Consider the following 10,799-nt stretch of genomic DNA (forward strand, 5'->3'; position numbering starts at 1 on the left):
AGATTCAGATAAATAAAAAATTAAATATATAATTTCTTAAAAAAAAAAGCAGAGAACACTTCCATCAGCAAGCGATCTTAGCCATATGTCTCCAGCAACATCAAACTCTTCTTTCCATCTTTATTTTAAAGATTCATCAGCAATGCTAGTAGCCATTTTTGTGACCTTGAGCTCCAAGATGACAAAAACGATGATAGATCGAGAAAAGAGGAAGAAAAATGACAAATCTAGAAGTTAACGACACTAGAGAGAATGATAGATGCGATACGGAACAGCGATAATGGTGGATATGGGCATAAGGAAGGTAGATACAACAAGAATGAAGAAAATGGAGGAGGTGAGAATTCCTGATAAAGATGAAGTGAGAGGAGATGAAGTAGAAAGGAAGGTAGTGTTAGAAATTTTATAATTTTATTAAGGATGAAATTATCCAATAAAATGGTATAATCTGTATTTATCTTTAAAAATTTTCATATCTCACTATTTTAAAGAGATACTAATTACATGTATTTAGTGTATAAGTAAAAAAAAAAATCATAAATTTATGTCTTACTAAATAAATAATAAACATATATTACCGTGTTCATATTTGTGATGGATATAGACATCAAACAAATAATGCCTAACAAAATACATCACTCACAAAATAGGAATTTCAATTCTAAAAGAAAAAATCAGAATAACTAAAAGTGTGAAATTCTATTTAAGGTATAAGTGAGGATATTTTTATTATTAGAAGTATTTAAATTTATACCGATTTAAATTAAATTGTTCATCCAGTTCAATTCAAATAGAAAAACGATTAAAATTGTACTAATTTAAATTTGATTGGATTCTAATTTTTGCAAACCACATAGATTAGATCGATTTTTAGATCTATTTCTTAAAATTAATACAATCCAATCCAAATCGCATTCAAACTTAAAATTCAAATTTAGAAATAGAATAATTAATTATTTTTAATTTTTATTTAATTTTCTCAATTATCATATTATTATTATTATTATATTTTTAGTGCTAGCAAAAAATATAATAATATTATATTTGAATTAATATAATTATTTATTTGATTAAATTAAAATAATAATTAAATAATTTTTTTAATAAAAATTAGAACACTCGTTAGTTTGTGATCCCATAGGTTCAATACTAAGCAAGTAGTAAATTAGTCATACTCAATTTGCTAATTAAGGTTAGTGTCTAACAACACTTTTCAACTGGTATGAAATAATATATTTTTACTAAGAACTCGAGAAGAACAAAGTATTAGGCGTGTTCAAATCCAAATTAAATCGCTCATCCAACCTAATCCAAACCGAAAACCGATTAAAACCGCACTAATTCGAATTCAATTGGATTCAATTTTCTGCAAATTGCTGGATCAATTCGGATTTCAGATTTACTTTTCATAACTGGTCCAATCCAATCTAAACCACACAATGTGCTATAATATTATTATTTTATTGTTATATTTATAATTATACTTGTAACATGTTTAATTTATTATATATTTTTATATTATTCATGTATTATTATTATTTAATAAATATTTTATGTTCAAAATATTATTTATTTATTTATTTAAATTAACCTATAATTTTATTTCTATTATTATGTTATTATTAATTTTTTAAGATATTATTAGAATTTGTTATATCATTATTGGTTATTTAAAATTTGATATTAAAATTTATTTTGTATATTTAATATGTTTTAATTTGCAAAATCACAAATAATCCAATTCAATCCAAACCGTTTGAATTTGAATAGAATTTTTTAAAAAAAATCATTCAATCCAAATTACAACGCAAATAAAATTAATATTCAAATCGAATGAATTTTTTATTCAAAATTAATCCAACTCATACTGCCAACACTCCTATTTATTACTCAATGGCTTTATTACTCTATTACATTACATGATTATTTGTTGAACTCCGTTGCTCAAATATTTTCATTTGATATCTAATATTTTTTAAAATAAAAAATATTATATTTACATAAAGAACCGTTGTCAAATCAGATTATATATGAAAGTTAAGGATATGTATGTACAATGATCAAATTATGTCAATTATGTGGTAATGGGTGAGGGTATACCCATGTACGTTAGGTTAAATTTGTAAAGAAAAAATACAGATAAACAATAAAAATATTAAACAATGTGAACACTAGATATATCGAATATTTAATTCACTAGATGACCAGATAGTTATTCTAATATTAAGATTTAAATGGATAATTTAAAAATAGTGTATTTTACTTTATTAAACAAATTTTAAAACCTATTATTCACAATATTATTATCTACCTAACAAAATTCATTTGCAACTGGTAAAAATCCAGCGCATGCTAGGAACACTTAAGGAAATGATAATCAATCCACTTCCCCAGGCCACAATAAACAACCGTTGAACTAATTAAGTTTCTTATTTCCTAATTTTGATGTCAGATTCCACTTAAGTATACTCGTTAATTATGCTTAGCTTTGCTTTTACCAAAAGGAGGGGTTTGTGCGCATGAACTTAACTCTGTCTTCTATTAAGGTTTATTATGATTGTATTTGTGATTTTGTGTAGTTGGTGTGATCGTTAGAAAAATAATTATTTATGTTACTTTTTTCAAGACCTATATATATAATTAAAATGATCATATAGAATAAATTAGAACAATGAAAATTATTTTATATCTACAAAAATTAATTTAGTTATGGAGAGAATAATAGTGATAACTTTGAATATGGATGCATGGTGAATTTTTTTATCAATGTGGACCTGAGTTATTCAGAAACCTGCAAAACATAAGTAATGTTTTGGAGTGGCAAAAAAAACAAAAATTTGCATACCTGCAAAACACAGGATGCGATTGGACTGGACAACGAAACCAGGGTCCGAAACGTGACCTGCATGCTGAGAGGGGCAGTGTTGACCAGTATAGGGTTAAGCAAAATGTAGGTTGCGTTTGTCAGACATGCACAGCAAAATGTAGGTTGCGTTTGTCAGACATGCACAGCCAAACGTGGGTTGCGTTTTGCAGCGTTCCTAGTTGCATGCGTGCCACATGTTGGAGAAGATTGTTGCGGGGGTGTTTAAAATGCAAAACGCAGAGAGAAAAATTACTGAAGAGTAAGTGTTATGTATGTGAGGGAGTTATTAAAGAGTGAAGAGTGAAGAGTGAAGAGTGTTGTTGTGTGAGGAAGATTGTGAGAGGAAGAAAAAGAGTAAAAAGCGTAGCTTTATTTGGTTATTAAATAAAAAATGGTTCAATTTTTTACTAAATCTAAAAATCACATTATTAAGTACTTGGATCATCTTCAATGGATAAGTTAATTTTTTTTAAAATTTTATGAGAATAATGTTTAATAAGAATAATGTTTATGAGTACTTAGATCATATAATACAATTTAATAAGAAGAATGTTTAACGTTATGTTTTTGAAAGAAAAAATAAAAAATATTTAATTATTATTATTATTACTATTATTATTATGATTATTAGTTATTATAGAAATGTATAATATTTATTATTATGTTGTGATAATAAATGATAAATTCCTCTTCACTGTCATTATTATTTTCTTTCCAACCTAAATCTCCGAGCTCATCAACATTGACCTCCTTCCCGACTGCGCCCAATTCTGACTGCTGTTCGAACTCAACGTACAGCTCTATCATCGGCACATGAAATCGGGTTTGTTGATAAATACATAACATCTGCTGCATACTGGCATCGTCAGTGATGGGCATCATTTGAAACTGTATCAGCCCACCAAATACTTGTACAGGATTCCTGTATAAAATGTTGCTCATCCTTTTCGAAATGTGGCTTTGAACGTTATTACAAAGTCCATTTTGCAACTTTATAAAACTCATGGTACATGGAATTGCAAATGACAACGGACATTCACAAACAAAAGTTACTCCCTCATGTGTGTTTGGTATAACCTCACCGTTATAATATACTTGCAAATTTGCAATATTTTCCATAACTGCAATCTCACCTAATTCGATTTTTTTTGACACACCTGACTGCCAAAAAAACTCAGAACTACGACATATGTGTGAGAAAGAAAAATACAATGAGTAAAAATAAATTAAGGCAAGCTGAATGAGAGTGTTGCTTCGTATTTATAGGTTGGACCCTTGTTTAAAATATTTTTTTTAAAACAAAACGCAACCTGCGTTTTTAGTTTCTCCAAAAAAAAAAACTAACAGCCCGTAAACGCAACATACGTTTATGAAAAAGCTGCCACCAAAAAGTAAAACGCAAGATGCGTTTGGTTACTTCAAAATAAAAAAAGTTTTTACCCACATCAAAACGTGGGGTTAAAGGGAAATGAAAAAAAAATTAAAACGTTTTGAAAAAACAAAACGCATCCTGCGTTTGTCTTTTTTTCTCAAGAATAAATAAATAAATAAATAAAAACAAAGCTAAATATAACTCACGTTTTGATTAACTTCCATAGTAGTGAAAATATTGGTGATACATCCATTCATTGGATAACACCAATACCAAACCCATAATAAAAAAAATGAGCCTCATATCTATGTCAAATTATATATGGTGTCTTGAATTGATTGACAAAGAGGTAGTAGATGTTTCTTCTGGAATATACACTGACAATCCAACAATTTATTTTAGTTAAAAATTTATGTGTAATTGTTTTCGTATAAAATTAATAGCTGAAAATTATTAGATGATAATTTAGTTAAATTATCTAATAATTTTTATCTATCAACAATTGCATGTGAATCTTTATTTTTATTTTATGGGTTGATTTTGCAATATCTTTTGTTCTGCTTTTTTTTAATATATAAGAATTTGTGATTCCGCCCTCTCTGTTAAGCGTTATGAGTGTCTTTGTGTGGTTGGTGTGATCATTAGAATAATAATTTGTGTTACTTTCTCCTTGGCCTATACTTTAAAAAAGAACATATGAAAAAATTTAGGACAATCATTTATTTCAACATAGTCAAATTATGGTGTCTTGAATTGATCAACAAAGCATAAAAGAGAAGATTTCTTCTGCAATTAGATTTAGCAATCCAACAAGAAGTTTATTTTAATTGTTGTTTGTGGTTGTTGAAACTCGTTTGTGATCTTTATTTATTTATTTATTTATTTATTTTTATGGTACATATGGTCTCCTTAATTAATTATTCAGTTAATTGATATATGATAGTTGCATTGTCAAATATTGCATGCTCCGATTCATCCCTAAAAAGGTGTAAAGAAGTTACCTAAGAGATGGCATGCTTACTTTTTTTAGATGCATATTTCAATTATTATTCTATTACTTTAATTTAGAAGAATGTTAGGTGTGATCAAATTTTTTTCTTTATATATTTGTCTTACATTTGAGCAAATATTGACAAATTCTATTTTTTATTAAAAATGTAATTCCCTAGCATTTTCAGTAGCTTCATATAAGAAATTAGATGATGATGATGACCATGATGATAATGGTAGTGGTGGTGGTGGTGGGTTCTTGTTCATCCTGTACTTCTTTTTTAAAATTTTTTAATTTATGTTGTTGTTAATTTTGGATCTGAAATTATAGTTAATGATTGATGAATTGTTTAATTTGAAATTTTTGTTGATTTGATTTTGATTGTTGCTGTTGGTGTTGCTGGATTGTTGGTGGTTATGGTGTAGCAATGGTGATGATGATGATAATGAAGATGGTTGATGATAATACAGAGGGTAGTGGTGAAGGGGGAGAAATTTTTTAATTTTTGTATAAGGGTAAAATTGTCCGAAAAATTTTATTTATGGACAAAAGGACAATTTTATAACGTTTTGTAACGTTGGGGATGATTTTAATAACAAAAAAAGGGTGGGGACGATTTTGATTTTCACCCCAGACCTTAGGGACGATTTCAGTACTTAACCCAAAAAAAAAAATACCAAACATGAAAAATGGTTTGTCATATATATAAGCTTTTCTTGTTCGTGTTTTAATTTTTTTTTAAAACATTAATTATTATGTTTACACCACAATTATTTTCCCTTATAAATCCCTCACACCCTCTCTTTCATTCCATTCAACTCATACATTGTTGTTAGAAGCATTAGCACTTAATTATTAGTTTGCATCATTCTTCTCCTTATTTCCAACCATAGCGATGGAACATGGAATCTCTGAGAGCTATCCATTGTATTAGGTACATAGCAGCAAATTTTTTGAAAAATTTTAAAACACCGTACTTACAAAAGTTTATTGTCAACATAGATAAATAACATTTAACATTATAGAAGTTTGAATCTTTTTTATAGTGTGTAAATGTCTAACGTCATTTATAGTTTGAATCTTTTTTTATAGTGTGTAAAGCTCATACTTGGAGGAGAAGCACTAGGATGTCCTTATAATAATCAAAACGCAATGTCCGACATAATGACCGATACAGATGGGTAAGACATGCCGAACTCCAACTAAATTCACTTATCCGGTAAAAATTACGGAACAACAGTAAGAATTTTTAATAGATTCCGGTGTCAGATTTATCATAAAATAAGGTCGTACCAAACAGTAACATAATGTGAGCTTTTATATACTTTTATATAGCAACAACATCAGTCAAGTCTGCATTATTTTTATACCACCTAAGCCACTTCAACTTAATGAAACTTTTCCGATAATCCTTTTATGTGGGTGCACTTTCAAATTGATCCGTGCACTCATCCGCTAGAAAGCTCTGACTGCATATCGTTAACCTTGAACCTGGCATACCATTGCTTCAAAAGCTAAAAATTATTGCTACATCCTCCAAAATTTTCGTGCATTTATTGGTCGGAAGATGAAAGATATGTGTATCTGGATACCGTCTTTTAACCAAAGCTGTCAACATTGTCGAGTGTTCGTATATTTTTTCAATACGAGATATGTGTTTAAATCCAGTCTCATTTAAAAATTCAACAGCAATTAGATCATAGAATTTTGACACGTTCAAATGTTTAGGTTCCAATAATCTTAAATCCTAAAAAAAATTAACAATAAAAAATAAATTTCTAACATATCATATAATTTAGAAAACTATTCTAACAATTACACAAATTAATTACATACATTACTACAATTCAAAAAATTTATCTAACATTCATACTACTTACTACTAAACGTAAGTATGAATTGATTTAATTTAATTATTATTTCTCCTCAACAAAAATATTTTCATTATTTGATAAAATACTGCAAGACCAATATACAAAAAATCATAAAATATATTAATGCAATTTTACATAATAAATTTATGTTAACAATTTATAAAATTTATTCATACATATTAATATAATACAATATATTAAAAAATTAATCACACATATCACTAATCATAAATATATTAAAATAAATAAAAATGGTTTTCATACACATCAACAATACTTTAGGAGAGGACATAGAAGTCTTGCTTAACAAAGATGCTTCTACTACTTCTAGAGTTCCTGTTTCTTATAAAGATTTGTTGTTGACACCTCCTGAGCCAATTTTAGGAGAAGAAGACAAAATTTTTAAGGATGTAAGAGAAGATTATTTTGACCCTAAAGATTGTTGGTATAAGGACGAAAGAGAAATTTCATATCAGGAAAAATCTTTTGATCCATGCCCTGAGATCAAAGTTACCAGAGAAGAGTTTTAAGAATGGTATAAACCAGTGGCGGAACTTGAAACAAAATTTTGGGGGCCAGATAAAGGATAATTGTCAAGATGTTTTTGATATGAACCCCATTTAAGATAAGTTCGTCTAATCTCATCTCTCTAGTTTGGGTGATATTGCCAAATTTAAAGCCATTTTTCAGGGTCTCGTTCCAAAAAATTAAGGTCAAACTCATCAGATGTAACTTTTTGAACTTTTAAAGGTTGTATCTCACTTTTTTTGTGATTCATTAAAGTAGAAGAACTATCTACTGATATTGTAAAAGTTATATGTTCTCCTTCTTAAATATTAGCCTTCCTCTTAAAAAATGCATCAATTCTTTGATTCTTCATTATTATTTTATATAAAATTTGAATATATATCCTGTAAAATATGTAAAGAAGAAGTTAGAAGAACAAATATTAAATTTATAATATTTATTGATTTTTTTATCAATTTATACAAATACAACAATATCAATACTTATTGAATATTCTAATATTTTTTATCATATAAAAAATTAAATTAAATAAACAGAAAAATATAAAATAATATTAAATTACATAAATAAAAAAGATCTAATAGAGGGAGTGTTGCTTATTGAACTTATTGAGTACTTTAAGTCATAGTAAAGTATTTAAGTCAATTGAACTATTTTTTATCTTTTAAAAAAGTACTACTAATTTTTTATAAAAAGTTTGGGGGAGCTATGACCCCCCTTGTCTAAACTAAGCTCCGCCTCTGGTATAAACTATGGCATGCTGTTCTCATTGTTAAAGTTCTTGAAAAGAGAGTCAATTTAGGCTTCATGGACCAACATTTCCAGAGAGATTGGATAAAAAAAAGGGTAAAATAAATGTGATAGATATGGATCGTGACTATTTTTTGATTCATTTTTCAAATGAAGAGAATTATTTGTATGCTCTAATGGGTGGACCTTAGATGGTGACGGATCATTATATTATTATACATAGATGGAAGCCTTTTTTTCTATCTTCGGAACAATAGGTGAAGAAGATTGCCGTATGGATTCGCATACCAAACTTGCCCATTGAACTTTACAATAATTGTTTTCTATGGAGGTTTGGATCAATGATGCGTGAGCATCTTTCCTATCTTTTCCTAGTGAATTTGCATCTAATTTGTTGAGTTTAATAAAGAATTAATTATATTTTAGCCACTATGGATGCTATTTTGAGTTTTGTGTAATACTGTTTATTTTAGGTAGCATTCGGCCGGATTTGATGGAGTTTCTGCAGCACAAGAATCAAAGGAGATGGCAGCGAGGAGCGACGCGCACGCGTGCCTGACGCGTGACTCGCGAAAAAGACCATCGACGTGTACGCGTGACTGACGCGTACCCGTGACATGCGCCACGTGCAGAAAACGCTGGGAGCGATTTCTGGGCTGTTTTAACCCAGTTTTCAGCCCAGAAAACACATATTAGAAGCTGCAGAATGGACGAAACAAGTGGTCCCCATCCATCCATTGAAGACTTGATTATTTAAATTAATTCGAATTTAAATTCAAATTTGAATTCTAGGAAAAGATATTATTTTAATTTTAAAAATTAGATTTTAAATTTATTAGGATTAGTTGTAAAAGGGAGAAACTTTCCTTCCTTTGGAGAGGTCTGGGGGAGGATCCCATCCTATTCCTAATTTACATTCCGTATTCCATAACATTCTACCATGAGCAACTAATCCTCCATTGTTAAGGTTAGGAGCTCTGTCTATTGTATGGATTGATAATATTATTTTTCTATTTTAATTCATGTTTTGATTTATATTTCAATAATTGTTTTCGTTCTTTATTTTATGAATTTGGGTGAAACGGAAGTATGACCCATGTTCTATTTGAGTTCTTGTAAAACTTGAAAAAACTCTTTACTTGAACAATAGCTTGAAAACATATTATCCTGAATTTCTAATTGTTTGTATTTAACAGGATACGTGACATATAATCCCTTTATTTTTGGACAATTAGGATTCTTGTGGCATATAAACTGGAATTTGATCATCACCCTCTAATTGGAATCAATTGACCAAGGAATTAGCAGTTGATGAATTTTAGAGGAGACTAGGAAGGTCTAAGGAATTAGGGTCTAGTCACAAATAGTTTGCCATGAATTAAATCTTACATGATTAAAATTAGTTAATAAGAAAAGTCAATCCAGAAAATAGATAACTCTGAAGCTTTAACTGTTTTTCCATATATATTTCACAACTCATTTGCTGCTTGCTTTCTGAAATTCTTAATTTACTGTTTAATGCTTTTTGAATACCAAAACACTCTTTTCTGTTTGTATAATTAATCCTTTCAAACACTATTATTGCTTAATCCATCAATCCTCGTGGGATCGACCCTTACTCACGTAAGGTATTACTTGGTACGACCCGGTGCACTTACCGATAAGTTAGTGGGTTACAAATACCGCATCAAATTTTTGGCGCCGTTATCGGAGATTGACTGTGATTAACAACTATTAGTTGTTTGATTGTTTAGATTAGGCGTTTTAATTTTAATTTTATTTAAATATTTGTTTACCACATGGTGCGTTTAATCCTTTTTGGTGTTTTGTGCTAAGGAAAAATAATGGAGAGAGATTATATGGGTTACTACTCACACCCGAGTAGTGATTCATATCATTATGAATGGGGGAACTACCCAAATTTTGGTTGGCAAGGTCAAAACCAAAGAAACTTCAGTGCTCCATGTTCCAACTATCAAGAACCACCACCTCCCTATTCATATCAAGAACCACCATCTCCATACACAAACCAAGAACCATCATTTTTCTACCCATATCAAGAGCCACCATCTACCTATTCTTACCAAAAACCATCCTCTTTTTACTCTTATCAAGAATCATCACCTCCTTCTTATTCTTATCAAGAACCATCACCTCCTCCTTATTCATTTCAAATACCATCAGATCTTGAGCTTCTCATGAAAGAATGCATACATGATATAAAGACAAGTGTCAAAAATATAGAGAAACATGTGCAGTTGATTATCAAGTTACAGGAAGAGGAGCAAGCAAATTCCTTTCCAAGAGATATAATGCAAGATCCTATGGAAGAAAGTGAGGAAATCAATCAAAGGAGTTTATACTCTAGTGAATTAGAGAACTTTTCATCCTCACACATGGAAGAAGAGGAAGATGCAC

The 10,799-nt window shown here is 29.3% G+C and overlaps 1 long non-coding RNA gene across 1 annotated transcript; it reads left to right on the top strand.

Moving 5' to 3' along the window:
• On the top strand, positions 6,042-8,913 carry LOC110268023. The gene is made up of 3 exons (XR_002356030.1): positions 6,042-6,163; positions 6,322-6,410; positions 8,855-8,913. It is a non-coding gene; the product is annotated as an uncharacterized LOC110268023 (long non-coding RNA).

Source organism: Arachis ipaensis, chromosome B02 (assembly GCF_000816755.2).
Source record: "Arachis ipaensis cultivar K30076 chromosome B02, Araip1.1, whole genome shotgun sequence".
In the NCBI taxonomy this organism is placed as follows: Eukaryota; Viridiplantae; Streptophyta; class Magnoliopsida; order Fabales; family Fabaceae; genus Arachis; species Arachis ipaensis.